Source organism: Chiloscyllium plagiosum, unplaced genomic scaffold (genome assembly GCF_037043375.1).
Source record: "Chiloscyllium plagiosum isolate Xiang-an unplaced genomic scaffold, Cpla_swu_hap1 HiC_scaffold_2, whole genome shotgun sequence".
Classification (NCBI taxonomy): Eukaryota; Metazoa; Chordata; class Chondrichthyes; order Orectolobiformes; family Hemiscylliidae; genus Chiloscyllium; species Chiloscyllium plagiosum.
The window spans coordinates 33,064,182-33,083,993 of record NW_028270140.1 but is presented as its reverse complement, the minus strand read 5'-3'; the positions used below and the strand labels follow the sequence as shown (position 1 = coordinate 33,083,993).

The 19,812-nt window shown below is 42.9% G+C and overlaps 1 protein-coding gene across 3 annotated transcripts in view; it reads left to right on the top strand.

Annotated features, from left to right (window-relative positions):
• trpm3 (transient receptor potential cation channel, subfamily M, member 3) overlaps window positions 1-19,812 on the top strand; it is a 576,387-nt gene that overhangs the window by 40,613 nt on the left and 515,962 nt on the right. The gene's annotated exons all lie outside the window — the stretch shown is intronic.

Here is a 19,812-nt window from a genome sequence, read left to right as displayed (position 1 = left end):
TCAAAGCAAAATGCCATGGATGCTGGAGAGCTGACATTAAAGCAGAGTGCTGAAGAAATTCAGCAGATCTAGGCACACTTGTGAAGAGAGAAACAGAGTTAAAATTTTGAGTCTGGTATGACTTCTTTAGAACTCCAGTAAAACACTTGTTCCACCTCAGTAGATAATCTGGGCATGAAGGTTTACAAGGAACTAGAGAGGATGTAGAAAAATTCATGAAGATTGTACCTGGAATGGGGAACATCAGCCATGTTGGATAGATTTGAGAAGCTGGGGCTGTCCTCCTTGGAGAAGAGGATTGAGTGGAAATTTGGTAGAGATTACTAAAAGCACAAGGGCTATTGACAGAGTAGATGAAGATAAACTGTTCCTGTTAGCAGAAGGATTGAGAGGAAACTTGGTAGAGATTACCAAAAGCACAAGGGCTATTGACGAGTGGATGAGGATAAACTGTTCCTGTTAGCTGAAGGGTGGAGAACTAAAGATTCCAATTAAGGTGATCAGCAAAACATCACGTGAGGAAAATCTTCCTTTTTTTTTTACACAGCACGTGTTTAGGATCTGGAATGGGCTGCCTCAGTGTATGGCTGGAGGCAGATTGAGACATGACTTTTGAAAAAAAGAAATGGTTCATTATTTAAAAATAATTGAAAGGCTATGGTGAAAGAGTAGGAGTGTGTGCTTACAGAGGACCAACACAAGCAGTGCTGTAACCATTCTATGATTGTTAACGAGCCTCCTGTCACTAGAAACATTTTCTCCTTGTAAACCATTTCAAAACTCTTTCTAATTTTGACTACTCAGTATTGTCCCTTAACCTTCTCTGTGCTAGGAGAACAATTCCAGCTTCCCTAGTCAAACTGCATTCTCTGATCTGATATTAATGAAATACAATATCCTGGCTAACTAGTCTGTACACATTTCAAAATAACCTCTTCCATTTGCATTCAGTAGCTTGCTTTAGAGAATATGATTTCATATTCCATATGATTTCAGTATGATTATATATTCAACTATTATTTTACTATACTGGTAATACACACTTTGTTATTCATTACTGCCATATCAGCATTAGGTTCCTTGGGTAAATGCACTACACGTGCAAAATATTCTAGATCACAGAGGACTGAAATAAAGAGAGAAAATGTTGGAAATTCTCAAAAGGTCTGGCTGCATCTGTGGATAGAGAAACAGAACTCACAGATCAGTGACCTTTCAGAATTGGCTCTCATCCATTCAGTTCCCAATTGACTTAAGTTGCTGTTGTAGCTCATATGAAGTGATTGACTTTGAATTAGTGAAGCACTGTTAAAGCCTGTAATTAATTGTCATCTTTTTCCCCCTACCACTGCCAGTATGGTCCATTGAAAAAGATACATAAGAAGGGGATAAGATTAAACTGGATCCAACTGCTGGCTTGGACACACCCGAATTTAACCATTCCTACTGACACCACTGCCCTCAGTTATTCAGACACTGCGCAAACTCTGCTTTATCTCTTTCCCTCTTTGATACTTTCCTTAAATCAACTCTGTAACTAATAGTCCACTTGTCCTAATGCGTTCTTTTGTGGTTTTGTATCAAATTGTGTTTGCGATGATCCTGTGAAGAATCTTATTAATATTTTGCTAAGTTAAATATTAGTACCTTTAAATATAGGTTGGCGTTTACTACATGCTGATAAAAGTCATATTTGTTTAAAATATGGATATAACCTGATTATGCATATGGCTGTAAGTCTTGACCTTGTGCAGCAACCACCAAAGGAAATGCCTGATGTTAGCTTTGAACAGCAGTCACAGAAGTTGTCCACTCGCTGTGTTGTGAGAATATAATAAAGGAGACTATTTCTAAGTCTCCAGAAAGTAGAATTACCAGGGGACATGCTTCATAAACAGGACAAAATATCATTCACTATGTGACTCACCTCCTGACTCCTCAAAGCTTGTCCACCACTTATAAGGTACAAGCCAGGAGTTTGATGGAGTACTATCCACTTGTTTCGATGAGTGCAGCTCCAACAACACTCAAGCTTGACACCATCCAGGACAAAGCAGCCTGTTTAATTCACACCCTATTCACTTACTTCAGCACTCAGTTCCTTCATCATTGATGCGCAGTGATAGCACTGTGCACTGTTTACAAGGGGCACTGCAGAAAATCGGCAAGGTGTCTTGGACAGTACCTTCCAAACTTGCAATCTTTTACATCGTCAAGAACAAATACCGAAGATTGCACTCCAAGCGGCAAGTCTTCTTTACTTAGAATTATACTGCTGTCACAATCCTGGGATTCCCGTTCTCTAAAGCATTGTGGGTTACTATATCATATGGACTGCCACAGTTCAAGAAGCTAGCTCACCACTACCTCATCAAAGGTAGAGTAATGGCATTGGCAACAATGACCACATCCCAACAATGGATTCAGTAACCTGATCTTGATACTAAAAATTGCCTCGCCATTCTTTCTCATCTCCCATGCTCTAGTTTCCTCCCACAGTCCAAAGATGTGCTTAATGTTCAGGGGTGTGTAGGTTAGGTGTGTTAGTCAGGGAAATGTAGAGTAATAGGGTAGGGGAATGGGTCTGGGTGAGATACTCTTCGGAAGGTCGATGCGGACTTTGTTGGGCCAAATAGAGTCATAGAGATGTACAGCACGGAAACAGACCCTTTGGTCCAACCTATCCATGCTGATCAGCTGTCCCAACCCAATCTAGTCCCATCTGCCAGCAACTGGCCCATATCCCTCCAAACCCTTCCTATTCATATACCCATCTACATGCCTTTTAAATGTTGCAATTGTACCAGCCTCCATCACTTCCTCTAGCAGCTCATTCCATATATGTACCACCCTCTGCATGAAAAAGTTGCCCCTTAGGTCTCTTTTATATCTTTCCCCTCTCACCCTAAACCTATGCCCTCTAGTTCTGGACTCCCCCACCCCCGGGAAAAGACTTTGTCTATTTATCCTATCCATGCCCCTCATAATTTTGTAAACCTCTATAAGGTCACCCTGCAGCCTCCGATACTCCAGGGAAAAAAGCCCCAGCCTGTTCAGCCTCTCCTTATAACACAAATTCTCCAACCCTGGCAACATCCTTGTAAATCTTTTCTGAACCCTTTCAAGTTTCATAACATCTTTCCGATAGGAAGGAGACCAGAATTGCACGCAATATTCCAACAGCGGTCGAACCAATGTCTCGTACAGCCACGACATGACCTCCCAACCCCTGTACTCAATACTCTGACCGATAAAGGAAAGCATACCAAACGACTCCTTCATTATCCTATCTACCTGCGACTCCACTTTCAAGGAGCTATGAACCTGCACTCCAAGGTCTCTTTGTTCAGCAACACACCCTAGGACCTTTATCATTAAGTGTATAAGTCCCGCTAAGATTAAATTGCCTGTTTTCACACTGTAGGAATCCTATGATTCTATGATGGACCCTCTTTCACAACCTCTCTCCTTACCTGAGGTGTGGTGACCCTCAGGCTGAACCACTACAAGTCATTTCTCTCTAATGAGAGAGCAGGGCTATCGTCTGGTAGGATTATAGTGACTTTATGTTTTACCTATGATGTGAATTGCAGTATCTTGACTAGGAGTTTATCTGAATACATCTTTTGGGCCCTCCCACTGAATGTAGGCATGTACTTTAGATACTGCTGAGATTTTGTTTTAGAAGTCAGGATATATCTGTCTCATTCATGTAACAAGTTTTCAGATTGTAAGTACACAAAATATAGAGGATGATTTTATGGTTTCTTTTGTTGAAGCTCCTTTTGTTCATCTGAACACCAAAGAAAATTACTGTGGATGCTGGAAATTTAAGATTAAAAATGTTATGTTGGAAATGTTCAGTAAGCTGGGCAGCATCTGTGGAGAGCAATATTTCGAGCCAAGATAACTTCCATCATCTTATTTGTTAAAATTAAGTATATTTATTAATAGATTGTTAACCTGCAGGGTTCAACAGTGTTTTTTTTTAAAAGCTTGGAATATCAGTGCTGATTCATGGCACTGCAGGAGAGAATGTGGTGATGCTGATTTAAGATACTTCAGCATTGTACATGTGTTGAGATTAATGACATTTGTTATTGTTAATAAATCTCATCTGACAAGCTGTATGAAACAGATCAAGGTGAATTGTGGATTGATGGGTGGTACTAATTTGCAGGGCAGATTTCGACAGGATGTCTCTTTAACTGACATACTTAAATCCATCCGGATATATTTGCATAATCCTGGTATTGAAAGGGAAATCAATCTTGCCCATTGTACCATGTTTACTATGGGAATGTATGGTTGTAAAGAATTTTAATCTGACTTTAAGAATAGTTTGCCTTCAGTGGAATAGTCAACAGAAAATTATTTTGCTGGGTACTAGTTTCAACATTCAAAACTTATCTATGCCCTCCTGTTCTCTAAATGCCATTTTGAGAACCACGTTACTACTTAAGTGCATAAAATATGCAGCAAGCAATAACCATTTGCCCCATCAAGCTTTTCCCTTCCACAACCACATGCAGTTTTTCCAATTATAAGTTCTGCTCAACTGTTTAACATCACAGCTTTTTGTTTCAAATGCAATCAGTGAGAATGGCACAATGCAGGTGTTGTGATGGCAGACTTTTCAAGGATAGACCCAGAGAAGATATTTCCACATTTTGGGGAGACCACAGCTCGAGGTCATCAATGTCAAGCAGTCACCGATAAATCCAATAAGGAATTCAGGAGAAACATTTCTTAAGACGTCGTTATCCAGAAGGTTGTGTGAATGTGGAGCTTGAAATGAATAGGATGGATAATATAAAAGATAGCTCAATAAATGACACAAATGGGACTTGGTACAAGTTAGGATACAGGCAGCACAGTTCATTGAGTTCAGTTATCTGTGAGTTCAGTTATTTCCTTAGGGAATTTTAAAGGTTATTGAAGAGTGATTAAATTGACTGAATTTCTTAAAGAAAGTAAGTGAACCAAGCGAAAAAGATGATCCATGATATTTATGTGCCTTCAAATCTCAGCATATTGCTCCTTCTTCATTGTAATGCTCTTTAATAGCGTTGTGTAGAGCAGCAAAGTATTTCCAGAGATGTTTTACAAACTGCTGTCATTTATTTGGTTTGTATTGCATTATCTTTCTCAATACCAAGGCAATATCTATCAGAGAAGTTAAACATGGCAGTGGATTGAAGGACAAGGCTTATAGTGCTGTTAAAACAAACAGTAAGATAGAGGATTAGTCTTACCAGACCATAGGGATATTCACTCACCAGTGAGAGATAACTGGTGGTAGTTTAATGCGCGGATTATCACACCTCAAGTGATTGGACAGTTTGGGAGGGAGGTAAAAACAATGACTGCAGTTGCTGGAAACCAGAGTCTAGTTTAGAGTGGTGCTGGAAAAGCACAGCAGTTCAGGCAGCATCCGAGGAACAGTAAAATCGACTTTTCGGGCAAAAGCCCTTCATCAGGAATACAGGCAGAGAGCCTGAAGGGTGGAGATAGGTGAGAGGAGGGAGAGTCATAGCGTCATAGAGATGTACAGCACGAAAACAGACCTTTCGGTCCAACTCATCCATGCCAATCTAGTCCCACCTGCCAGCACCCGGTCCATATCCCTCCAAACCCTTTCTATTCATATACCCATCCAGATGTCTTTCAAATGTTGCAATTGTACCAGCCTCCACCACTTCCTTCATGATAACCTCAGCATGGGCAGGAATCGAACTCTTGCTGTTGGCATCACTTATCATCAGCTATCTAGCCAAATGGCAACAGTATTGATGTGGTATATGTAGATTTCTAGAAGGCATTTTGATACAGTACGATACAACATTCATGTACTTATCTAAATATATTTTGAATGTTGTAACTATACCCACATCCACCCATTCCTTTGGAAGTTCATTCTACACATGAATCACTCTGTGTTAAATAAAAAAGTTACCCCTCGTGTCTTTTTTAAACCTTTGTCCTTAAAAATATGCTCCCTAGTCTTGATATCCCCCACCCTAGGAAACAGACACCTGGTATTCACCTTACCTGTACCCTTCATGATTTTATAAGGTCACCCCTCAACTTCCTACGCTCCAGTTAAAAAAAAGTTCCAGCCTTTCCAGCCTTACTTTATAACTCAAAGCCTCCATACCAGGCAACATCCTGGTAAATCTCTTCTGAAACCTCTCCAGCTTAATAATGTCCTTCCTATAACAGAACAGTGAATGTTGAGACCAGCTCCACAGCAATGGGTTTAAGGTAAAAGGAAGTAGTTTCAAAGAAATGTGAGAGGCAAGATTTTTACACAGAGGGTGATAAATGCCTGGAATTCCAGAGGAGGTAGTCGAAGCAGATACAAGAGAAATTTTAAGAGGCATCTTGACAGATTCATGAATAGTTATGGAATAGAGGGGTCTGGACTGCCTTGAGGCAAAGGGTCTTTAGTTTAGAAAGTGTCATGTGTCAGCATAAGCTTGATGGATTGAAGGACCTGTTCCTGTACTTAATTGTTCTTTGTTCCATTCAAATGCTGCAAGCCAGGAACTTAGTTTCATACTTCTGCTCTTCCCCAAATGACAAATAGCCCAGAAAGGCAAATTAGCTCCTGGATTCACTAACAGGGACCTGGAGGTGGTGGTGGAATGGAGAGCAGTGCTTTCTCCCATGAGGACAGCCACACCAGCAGATACAATCAGCCTGGGTGGAGGCAGCAGCCTACTCCGCTGCAGGGAGAAGATGATCCCATGATCTCAACCACTAATGACTTCATCAAGGCATACAGATGGGCTCTGGAGCATTGAGCAGATCTGACAGAGGCAGTCAATAGCTGGCTTGATGGGTTTTCAGTGCCGTGCTGCCTCTGGCATACAAGCAGGCTGGTTATCACCATTGAGATCCAGGGCCAGCACGCTCTGTGGATGTATGCACAGACCTATACTCCATTACTTTAGCTATGGGCGCTCAGCATCGTGGCAAGGCAGGATAATGAGGGACCATAACTTCACTCCTGGTGCCCCCTCCTCTAAATCGTGCCAAACGAACCTAGAGAGAGGGGATGCCACCCACAGTAACTTATAAACGACCTTTCAATAGACATCAGCATTGCCCAGCCCCTCCACCTCCCTGCCCCCAAGCCCCCCACTTTGTCTGTAATGCTGAACCCTGCAGATATCCAAGTGAGGAGGGTGAGCCTGCATATTCACAGGATTTTCTCAGCAGGCCAAGGCCCTCTGGGTTTACTTGGCCCACAAATTACCAGCGCAGTCTTCCCAACCAACAGGGCCAACTCTAGAAAAACCGAAAGGACTGTGGATGCTGGCAATTAGAAACCAGAACAGAAATTGCTGGAAAAGCTCAGCAGGTCTAGCAGCATCTGTGGAGAGAAATCAGAGTTGATGTTTCAAGTAAGTTGAGAAATTTGTCTGAAGCCAAGGTGCATCTCTCTGGTGAATGTTAGTCCTGTCCCATTAAAGAATCCCATTCATGTCATCTAGATCATTGAGTATGAACAAGGCATTATTGCTTGTAGACATCACAGCTTAGTCCAAAGCTGTTGATCTGTACAATCAACATGCATACTTTGCTATCCCTGTCACTGCTGTAATCAAGACTGACTGATAAGGTAATTCAGTATAGGCCGGGGATCAAAGTAGTTGGCTTTGTGGCTTGTGTATGAGCCCTATCCATTGGCAGGTGGGGCTAGATTGGGTTGGGATATCTGGTCGGCTTGGACAGGTTGGACCGAAGGGTCTGTTTTCATGCTGTACATCTCTATGACTCTATGACTCTACTGTGACCCTTCTTCAGAACTTCGCAGCCAACAGGGCCAATTCTATCATAACGCACTTCAGTGTGGTGCAAGGGAAAAGAAGGAGGAAGCCATTGAGGGCTCATGGGTGATACTTCATTGTCACTGATCTTAGACATTTGTAAATGTATGCTCACTTTCTGTCTTATAGTATCTGCTGAAATCACTTGATGTCAGCTAAAGCCATGACTATTGAACATATCATAGAATCCCTACAGTGTGGAAGCAGGCCATTTGGCCCATCGAGTCCACACCAACCCTCCAAAGAGCATGTCTCCTACCCATCCTCCTACCTATCCCTGTAACCCTGCATTTCCCTGTGGCCAATCCACCTAACCTGCACGTCATTGGACTGTGGAGGAAACCGGAGTAGCCTCTTCAGACATTTCAAGGATGATTGATGTTTTCGAAGTCAAGCATTGCTTCTCTCTCTCTCTCTCTCTCTCTCTCTCTCTCTCTCTCTCTCTCTCTCTCTCCCTAATAACTGACTGGTTAACTGGAGGTAGCCTCCAATGACGCAGACAGAATCTCAGAATTGTTGTAGCGGAGAAGGAGGCTATTTGGTACATTGTGCCTTCACCAGACTCCTGCACTTTCACCATATTTCTGCACATTATTTCTAGCCAAATAATTATCTATTGACCTCTTGAATGCCTCAGTTGAGCCTGCCTCCACTACATTTCCAGGCAGTACAATCCAGAAACAAACTACACAGTTTGTGAAAAAGTTTATTTTCTCACATCACTCTTGATTCTTTTGCATGTTGCTTTCAATTTATGCCCTCTCACTCGATTTTCTTTAGAGCAGGAACAGTTTCTGCTCAATCCTCCATTCAGCCTGCTCAAGGTTTTGAAATCTTCAATCAAATCTCCCCTCAGCTGATTCTGTCTGAACAGAACAGTCCTAAATTTTTAATCTCTCATCACACCTGAAGTTTTTCATCCCTCAAATCATTCTTGTAAATTCTGTACTCTCTCCAATGCATTCACACATCTTTCCTATTATTTGACACCCTCAACTGTACACAATACTCCAGCTTGAGTCTAAGAAGTAGCTTGTAAGAGTTTAACATTATCTCCTATCTCTTGCACTCTGTGTCCCTATTCATAAAGCCAAGAGCACTATACGTTTTATTAAATACTCTGTCCACTTGTCCTGCCACATTCCATGATCTGTGCACATATACACTCAAATCCCTCTGCTCCTGCACCCCCTTCAGAGTTGTACCACCTGTTTTATATTGTCTTTAAGTGTTCTTCTGACCAAAGTGCACAACCATGCATTTCTTTGCATTGAACTTTATCTGCCCTTTTAGCCACTTATTAATGTCTTTTTGGAATTCCACACTGACTTTCTCACAGATTACAATTCTTCCATGTTTTGTGTTATCTGCAAACTTTTCAATTATCCCCTGTACACCAAGATCCAGATCATTCATATACATCTGGAAAAGCAAGGGTCCAAATTCCAACCCCTGGGGAACTCCACTGTAAACCCTCTTCCAGTTGTGAAAATATCCATTGACCATTTCTCTCTGCTTCCTATCGGTCATCCAATTTTGTATCCATATTGCTACTGTCCCTCTTATACTACGACTTATAACTTTCTTCACAGGTCTGTTGTATGGTGCTGTGCCAAACACTTCTGAGAATCTATGTGTACCATATCAACAGCATTATCCCCTTTTGAGCCTGTAGTTAAACTCATTTTCTTCTTTAAAATTTGTGCTGACTCTTTATAATCAACTCACCTTTTTCCAAGTGATTAATAATTCGATCCCAATTAATTATTTCTAGAAGTTACTTCACCGCCAAGTTTAAACTGACCAGTCTATAATTGCTGGGAATGTCTTTTCTTGAACAAGGTTGTAATGTTTACGATCCTCTAGTTTTCTGGCACCTCTCCTGAGTCCAGGGAAGACTGAGAGATTACAGCCAGTGTCCCCACAATTTCTTCCCCCTCAATCTTCAAAGTCCTCAGATGCATCTCATCCGGTCCCAGTGTCTTGTCAATGTTAAGCGACAACAATCCATCCCAAACGTCTTGCTTATTAATCTTCAACCCATCCTGGGGCAGAGTTTCCCCCTTTGTCACCATGGCCTGGGGAACAGCATCCTCATTTGTAAAGGCACATGCAAAGTATCCATTTAGCATTCTGCTTCACTGTGTAAATCACCTTTTGCGTCTTTGATCAGTCCTACAAGATCCCTCAAGACCCTTGTGGAATAATTGTAAAGAGGTCAACCAGGTTGACCTGATAGAATACGAGTTCCCTGATTGGAACTGTTAATCTGATCCAATTCAGGAGCCCCGGCTGACAGATATAAACAGGTGTGTCTGCCCAGTTGCCACCGGGCGGTGGGGATCCCCAGTGGAGGGCTCTCTATGCGGGAGTTCTCTCCCTTTCTCTCGGGGACCTGGGGTCGAGGATGCTGCATGCGGCAGTCCCCTGCAACCGCAGGTTGCGGTGGTTCATGGACTCCCAGCCCAACTGCTTGTTCTGTGGTGCTGTGGAGTCCGTGGACCTTGTATATATTGGGTGTGGGCGCTTGCACTCCCTTTTTGATTTTCTTAAAAACCTTCTTCTCTGTTTTTGGTTGCACTTCAGTCCTACGGAGTGGGGAGGGCAGGTCTGAAGACCTCCTCGTGGGTCTGCTCCTGGGTCTGGCCAAACTGGCCATAAACAGGTCCAGGCAGCGGGCTGTGGAGGGGGTTGTTAGGGCTGACTACCTGCCCCTCTTCCGCGGTTATGTCTCTGGAGAAGGAGCACGCGGTGTCCACCAACACCCTTGAGCTGTTCAGGGAGAGGTGGGCACCGCAGGGAGTGGAGTGCATTATTTCTCCCTCCAACTCTATTTTGATTTAACCCCTGCCCTCCCCTTCACTCTTTGATCATGAAGCATTGCCCTTTGATGTGAAGGGCACTGCTTGTCACTGGCCACTCGGGTGTTTCATTTCTTCCTGGTGGTGGGAATTGAATAAAGATTCGTGCACCTTGTGCCTTTCGCTGTGTCCTACACTTGCACACACACAGCATGGGTGCTGGGGAATAAATAAGCACTACTGTAGTTAGGGTAAAAAAAAATAAACAGGAGTGTCAGAGATTCTGTTCACTCTGTAAGCTGACTTTGAGGAGGCCGGATCAGTGTCACGGACACTCCACGTGTGAATAAAGGGTGACTTGGTGATGGGGTATCTGCCTCTGTGGAGTTATTTCACTTGTACCTTATTGACTGCAGCCAAGGTTTTGGACTTTATTGCGTAGAAGAGGCTACAAGCATTTTTCAGGGATTATGGTAGGGACTGCCCTGCATAGATGTGAGTGGTATGAGAGAGAACATGGAATTAGCTTTGAGTCTATACATTTTTCAGGCAATGTTATTCCATCTTTTCTGTTTTCTAAGAAAGTGCACTACCAATCAAGGCTGGAAGGCGCAGAATAGGAAGTTCACGTCTCCTTCTTAGCTCAATGGCTTGCCAAAAGGTGCTGCACCAAATACTGCCTCGTGGAGGTTAAACTCTATCCTGCAGGTTGAAATGTTGAAGGCTAACTACTGATGGAAGAATGAAAAGGAGATGCCTCAGAATTGCTTCCAAGCAGCTGCCTATCATGAGGGACCACACTGCACTACACTCGAATATCATGTCATGACTGAAGCGTTAAAATCTCACTAATGTGACATTGGGAAATAGATTTTCTACAATGCTCACATATTCTCCCAGCTTTCTTGCGTTTACTCAAATGGTTCAAGTCAGTAGAAAATTCCATCCAATAACTTCTTAATATTTAGTTGAAGAAGATTTCTGTTCATTTTGCGCTTCATGTCTAACGAACAATTTAGAGACAATCCTGGAGTCAAGCGATGGTAATGTTGAGGTAAATACAAGTTTTTCATAAGGAATGTTTATGATGAAGAGCTTTTGCTTGAAACGTTGACTCTCCTGCTCCTTGGATGCTTTTTCAGCCCCACACTTTTTGACATCTGCAGCCCTCACTTTATCCTAAGTATACATTTTGGTGGTTTAGCTGAACTGCTGTCAAAATTACAGCAGTCAGTTGTGTAAGTACCCAAGATTTGTTTTTATCCCTTCATGCCATTAGTTAATGGTCACTAAACTCTTTATTCTCCTGCTTGTATCTGTGGAAACCCTTTGAAACAATGGGCTGAAATGGCACGACTGAAAACAACAAATGCCAGAGATCACAGTAGGTCAGACAGCATACATGGAAGGAGAGCAAGCTAGATGACTCTTCATCAGAGCTGACGTGAAGTGGAAGGTGCAGCATTTACGGAAACCAGTCTGCATTTAGATTCTCCAGTGTAGAGTGGGTCACATTGGGTGCAATACCTGTACCTCTTGGAGGAGGTACAGGTGAAATGTGCTTCACCTGGATAGACAATTTAGGCCCTTGGATGGTGAGCACGGACAAGATGGATGAGCAGGTGTTGCAACTTCTGTGGTTACATGGGAAGGTTCTGTTGGTAGAGGGGTGGTGTTGGTTGTTGTGGACTGTACCAAGGTGTCCCAGAGGGAATGATCCTAGTGAAATGCAGACAGGGGGAATGAGGGGAAGATGTGTTTGGTGGCGGTATTCTGCTGCAGTTGTTTGAAATGGCGGAGAATGATACTTAGAATGTGGAGGCTGATGGAATGATAAGTGTTGACATGTCCAACCACACTGTTCTGAGTGATGGGAAGGGGCAAAGGCGGAAATACAGGTGAGAGGTCAGATGTGGTTGAGGGCCCTGTCAACCACAGTGAGTGGGAAACTTATGGAAGAAACAAGCCATGTCAGCTGCGCTGTTTTGGAAGGTGGCATCATCCGAACAGATGTAAAGAAGGTGAAGGAACTGGGAGAATGGGGTGGAGTCCTTGCAGGACGTAAGGTGTGGTGAGCTGTAGTAAAGGTAGCTATGGGAGTCAGTGGCTTTGTAGTGGATGGCAGGGGACTGTTTATTCCCCGAAACGGAGACAGAGAGGTCAAGGAAAGGAAGGGAAGTGTCGGAAATGGACAGTGAAGGTTATAGACAGATGGGAATTGGAAGCAAAATGAGCAAATTTTCATGGTCTTGGCAGGAATATGAAGCAGCATTGAAGCAGTTGTTGATGAACTGAGAAAAGAGTTGTGGGAGGGAGCCAGTGTAGGAGTAGAACGAGGATTGTTCTACATACCTCATAAAGAGGCAGGGCATAACTGGGACCCAGGAGGGTGCTCATAGCCACTTCTTTGACTTGGCAGAAGTGAGATAAATTAAAGAAGAAACTGTTCAGTGAGAGAACAAGTTTAGCTCGGCAAAGGAAAGTGGGGTGGATGGGGATTGTTCAGGCCTCTGGTGGAGGAGGAAGCTGAGAGCTCACAGCCATCCTGGTGTGGAATGGAGGTACGGAGAGAGTGGACATCCATTGTGAACAGGAGGCACTTAGGGCCAGGGAAATGGAAATTGTCATTATGGTAGAGGGCAACAGAGGAATTGCGGAGGTAGGTGGGCAGGGTCTGGACTAGTGGAGATAGGATGGAGCCAAGGGAGGAAAAGTGAGCTCAGTGGGGCAGTCTGGTTTATGGATTTTGGGAAAGAGGTAAAAGCAAGACAACAGGGTTGGAAGCAGGGTGGGGGAAGATCTCCGGATGTATTGGTGGCAGTCCTAGCAACAATGGCTTGATGTTCAGATGTGGGGTCATGGTCCAGGGCATGGTAGGAAGAAGTGTCCAAAAGTTGGTGCTGAGCCTCAGCAAGGTAAATGTCAGTGTGCCGGGCTACAATGGCACCACCTTTGTTGGTGGGTTTGATGACAAAGTTAGGGTTGGACCTGAGACAGCCTTGTGCTGCAATTTCAGAAGGGGACAGGTTGGAGTGGGTGAGAGAAGCAGAGAAATTAAGACGGATGATGTCACGTCGGCAGTTGTCAATGAAGAGTTCAAGAGTAGGTAAGAGGCCTGAGGAAGAGGTCCAAGTGGAGAGTGAATACTGGAGGCCGTGAAAGGATCAGCGGAATGGGGGGAGTGGGATGGGGTTTGGTGGGGGGGTCCTGTCCGAAGAAGTGAACGTAGAGACAGAAGGGGCAGAAAAACATTTGAATGTCATGACAAACCCAAATTTCACTAAGGTGAGGGCATAAGGGTCTGAAGCTGAGTCCCTTGCCGAGGACAGTATGTTCAGCTCAGAGAGTGGAAGTTCTGGAAGCTGAAATGGCTCCTTCTGTATACTATCATTCTGTGGGCAAATCTGACAATGCATTGTTGCTCAGTATCTGTCCTGCAGTTTGCTGCATTCTCTAATTGTATCCATGACAACAAGATTGCCAGTGTCATCGTTCCACTCAGAGGCTCGTAACAAGTTCCATTGATATAGTAACTTTAATGAAGCAAAACTGTTATTAAGCATCACTTTCCATCAAACTGTGTGAGGAATTATTAAGGCAGATTAAGCATAGCTTAGTGACAGTTAACTAAAAGAGGAAGCTTGTGAAGAGTGTTTTAAAGGAGTGTGAGGTACAAAGACAGAGAGGTTCAGGGATTTAATTTCAAAGCTTTAGACTTTCACATTTATAGGCAGGGCCATCAATGGTATAGTGATTAAAATGGTCACAAGGGTAGAATTGGTCACCCTTCCTCAAATTTTCACTTTGTGTGGCTTGGTGTCAAATTTTGTTTGTTAGTGCTCTCTTAAAGTGTCTTTGAATTTATTACTATTTCAAGGTTGCTATTTACTTGAAGTTGCAATAGGTGTCTGACAGATTCTATGTCTGAATTAAACAAGCGCATTGTCCTCTGGTCACGCATGTCTACTCAGCTTCTCTCCCTTAAGAGTTCATGTTTAACAAAGTGGCAATATGTCATTACTGCAAACAACGTATAATTCATTTATTATAACTGTCCAATTAATTTCATTCAATGAATGGGGGAAAATAGTAGAGTACTTAATGACCAAACCTTCACCTGCTAATGGAATGTTCAAAGCTTCGTCCCTGCTGCCAACTTCCAAACGGGTGAAAGTGCTATCAAATTAATTCTAACATGGACTTGGCAGTCTATAACTGTGAGAATTACTAAAGTCTATCTTTTCAGCTCTGGGCTGGAGGTCAATTTGAAATTGATATCCTGATGTGCTATTGTGAAAAGTTCAAATTGTTCCAACATTAGTAGTCATATCTTGTCAGACTTTATCATCACTGCGGAGGTGTAAGGTCCTTTATGTGTCTGTTAAATGAAGGAGAATTTCAACAATCCCATGCAGAGTTTTTGTCACAGGTTTGGGGAATGCATCTTGTGGACAGGCTAATATATGAATAGTTGTTTAAGTGGGTACAACTTGAAAGAGTGTCACATTTCTACAGTATATATTTGACTTGTAGCTGTTCATCCATTTCAGGATTTAATTTGTACATTCTGTTAGTAAGACAAATGGGATCTTTATAGCGCACTGAACATACAGACTTAGAGTTCAACTGCATGGCTGTTATGACACACGGTTTGCACCTGAAATGATGCCTTCTGTCCAATTTCAGGCACCATTCTTTGGAATGATTTGAAGGCCGTTGAAAGGATTTAAAAACACATTTCCAACAATGTCTCCAAGATTGAGGGAATTCTGTTACAAGGATTGCTTGGAAACCTGGGGTTTGCTTTCCTTGGATAAGGTTGAGAGGAGATTTGACAGAGGCATTGTAATACATGAGTGGCCAGACGGCAGGGAGAAATGGTCCCATTCACAGGAGGGCCAAGAACTACAGAAAATGATTTCTAAAAGAGGCAAAGGTAACACGAGGAAAGCCTCTCATGCAATGAGTGGTACCCCGTGTTGTGGAGTGTGGTGGAAGCAGAGTCAGAGTGTGTTTCTACAAAAGAGTTAGTTAATTATCAGAAGGGGAAAGAGTTTGCAGAGCTATAGAGGAAAAAGCAGAGGAGTGGTTATCCTTACAAAAAGCTGACAAAGACATGATGAGTCAAATGGCTTCTCTGAGTTATAGCCATTAAACATACTATAAATGATCCTAATTTCTGATTCTTTTGTTGTTAACCTTCCAGAATTGCCCTCAAATATACAAGACTAATCTCTAAGACATCGCAACAAATGGGACCCGAGAAAACTCTGAGAAAAAAGCTGTTGTTCATTATATTTTGATTATTGGCTATAAACAATATCAGAGATGTCAAAGAAAGGGATTTTTTTCTGGGTGGGGCATTTGTAAGCAAGAGACGTGTTGTAAAACTGCAGCGATCTATCCAACTAGAATTGGCAACCCTAATTGAGACCACAAAAAGGGAAGATGGATGTGAATATTATGATTGCTTCTGGCTCGAGATGATACATAGAGGGCTTCCCTGTCTTGCCAACAGCTATGCTGCTAATTGTCAACTGATTTAATGATTTAACTATAATTAAATTGACATAAGCAGTTACTTTTTACAATTTAACAAAACAGATGTTTTTTTTAAACAGAGATGGAAGTCATTACCTATTATGAATAAGCTTTATTTATTATCATCTGCAAGAAACTGATTGCATTAGGTTTAATAGTCCTTACTGGGTGTGAAGTGTGTCGCAAACATCTTTTAACACTCTCTTTCCCTCGTGTGTATCAAGAATTGATGTAAACCTACTAATTGAAGAACTTACTAATCACAGTGCATCACTGATTTATAACCAGCATAGCCAATAAAAGCTGTGTTTTACTGCAGTTAAGTAAATTACATGGCATATATAAATACCATTTTCTTTTTAAGTTCCCTAACTGGTAACAAACAGCGCAAACAACTATAGTAAAACAACAAGCAATCTTTTCATCTTAGATATGTGAGTATCCCGTGAAAGGGTTCAAAGACGTCTGTGCAATATTGTATATAATTTGGGTGAATGCATGGAAAACACAAGCAAAGACCAGCAAGGTGGCCTATATATGGAGCCACAGAAAACGGGGAGATACTATGCGAGTATTTTGCATCAGTATTCACTGTGGAAAAGGCCATGGAAGATGTAGAATGTAGGGAAATACATGGTGACATCTTGAAAATGTCCATATTACAGAGGAGGACGTGCTGGATGTCTTGAAACACATAAAGGTGGATAAATCCAGAGGACCAGATCAGTTCTACCCAGAACTCTGTAGGAAGCTCGGGAAGAGATTGCTGGGCCTGTCGCTGAGATATTGTATCATTGATAATCACAGGTGAGGTGCTGGAAGACTGGAGATTAGCTAACGTGGTGCCATTGTTTAAGAAAGGTGGTAAGGACAAGCCAGGGAACTATAGACCAGTGAGCCTGATGTCGGTGATGGGCAAGTTGTTGGAAGGAATCCTGAGGGCCAGGATGTACATGTATTTGGAAAGGCAAGGACTGATTAGGGATAGTCAAAATGGCTTTGTGCATGGGAAATCATGTCTCACAAAGTTGATTGAGTTTTTTGAAGAAATAACAAAGAGGATTGATGAGGGCAGAGCCATAGATGTGATCTGTACGGACTTCAGTAAGGCGTTCGACAAGGTTCCCCATGGGAGTCTGATTAGCAAGGTTAGATCTCACGGAATACAGTGAGAACTAGCCATTTGGATACAGAACTGGCTCAAAGGTAGAAGACAGAGGGTGGTGGTGGAGGGTTGTTTTTCAGACTGGAGGCCTGTGACCAGTGGAGTGCCACAAGGATCGGTGCTGAATCCATGCTTTTCATCATTTATATAAATGATTTGGATGTGAGCATAAGGGGTACAGTTTGTAAGTTTGCAGATGACACCAAAATTGGAGGTGTTGTGGGCAGCGAAGCAGGTTATCTCAGATTACAACAGGATCTTGACCAGTTGGGCTAATGGGCTGAGAACTGGCAGATGGAGTTTAATTCAGATAAATGCAAAGTGCTGTATTTTGGGAAAGCAAATCTTAGCAGGACTTATACACTTAATGGTAAGGTCCTAGGGAGTGTTACTGGACAAAAAGACCTTGGAGTGCAGGTTCATAGCTCCTTGAAAGTGGAGTTGCAGGTATTTAGGATAGTGAAGGCGGCATTTGGTATGCTTTCCTTTATTGGTCAGAGTATTGAGTACAGGAGTTGGGAGGTCATGTCGTGGCTGTATAGGGCATTGGAATATTGCGTGCAATTCTGGTCTCCTTCCTATCGGAAAGATGTTGTGAAACTTGAAAGGGTTCAGAAAAGATTCACAAGGATGTTGCCAGGGTTGGAGGATCTGAGCTACAGGGAGAGGCTGAACAGGTTGGGGCTGTTTTCCCTGCAGCATCGGAGGCTGAGGGGTGACCTTATAGAGGTTTACAAAATCATGAGGGGCATGGATAGGATAAATAGGCAAAGTCTTTTCCCTGGGGTGGGGGAACCCAGAACTAGAGGGCATAGGTTTAGGGTGAGAAGGGAAAGATATAAAAGAGACCTAAGGGGCTCCATTTTCACATAGAGGGTGGTACGTGTATGGAATGAGCTGCCAGAGGAAGTGGTGGAGGCTGGTACAATTGCAACATTTAAAAGGCATTTGGAAGGGTATATGAATAGGAAGGGTTTGGAGGGATATATGGGCCAGGTGCTGGCAGGTGGGACTAGATTGGGTTGGGATTCTGGCTGGCATGGACGGGTTGGACCGAAGGGTCTGTTTCCATGCTGTACATCTCTATGACTATGACTATGACAATGGTGAACATTTGAGATTGAACTATGTTGAAAATCATTCTTGCTTCTACTAGCCATGCAAAGCAGAGTCAATGCTTTGCATTTGGAGCAGCATTTGGAGCACCATGAGCATAGGGAAAACATCCCAAGGTGTTTGAAAAGAAAAGTCTGTTGAAAATTTGACACTGAACCACTTAAGGATAGATAACCAAAGAGATAAGGTTTCGGTGATGAGTGGGGAGAATGGTGGAGAGGTTGAGACAGCGAATTCCAGAACATAGCAGCCTGACAGCTGAAGGCATGGACATAAATAATAGGTTAAAACCAGGTGGGCTGAAGAAGCCAGAAATGGAGGAAGGCAAACATACTGGAAGATTGTTGGATTAAAGGAGTGCACAGAGATAGAGGAACTGAGGCCACTGAGGGATTTTAAACAAGGATGAGGATTTTAAATTCATGGATTTTTTTTTTATTCACAACATGTGGGTGGCCCTTGCTGGCCCAGCATTTATTGCACATCCTCAGCTGCTCCTTGAGAGGTTGGAGCTGCCTCCTTGAACTGCTGAAGTCCATTTAGTGCAGGTAGACCCACAATGCTGTTGGGGAGGGAGTTGCAGGATTTTGACCCAGTGACATTGTGCTGAGCGGCTTGGAGGGGATCTTGCAGATGGTGGTGATCCCATGCGCCTGCTGCACTTGTCCTTCTATATGGTTGTGGATATGTTTGCAGGGTGTATGGAGCCTTAACAGTATTAACTGTCAAGGGGCAATGAAAAGATTCTCTCTTGATGGCAATGATCATTGTCTGGGTTCTTCTGTGGTGCAAATGTTACTTGCCACTGTCAGCCCATTCCTGGATGTTGTCCAAGGTACTGCTTTTATTAATTACCTGTTGAATTAATCTCTCTTTTTCTGTCCATGTTTGAACCAAGCCTATAATGATGTCAGGGGTTGAATGGCCCCTGGATATCAGTGAGTGGGTTATTGCTGAGCAAGTGCTGCTTGATAGCACTATTTTGATACCTTCCATTACTTTACTGATGATCGAGAGTAGATTGATGGGGCAGTAATTGGCAGAGGTGGATTTGTCCTCCTTTCTGTATTCAGGACATATCTGGGCAATTTTCCCTATTATTAGGTAGGTTCCACTGTTGTAGCTGCGCTGGAACAACCTGGCTGGATGTGAGGCAAGTTCAGGAGCACAAGTCTTCAGTCCCATTGCCAAAATATTGACAGGCCCCATAGTCTTTGTAGTATCCAGTGCCTCCAACCATTTCTTGATATCAAGTGAATCAAATTGGCTCAGATTGGCTGGTCGAAAGGCAATGGCCTAGTGGTGTTATCACTGGCCTATTAATCCAGAGACCCAAGTCATGTTTTGGGGGCTT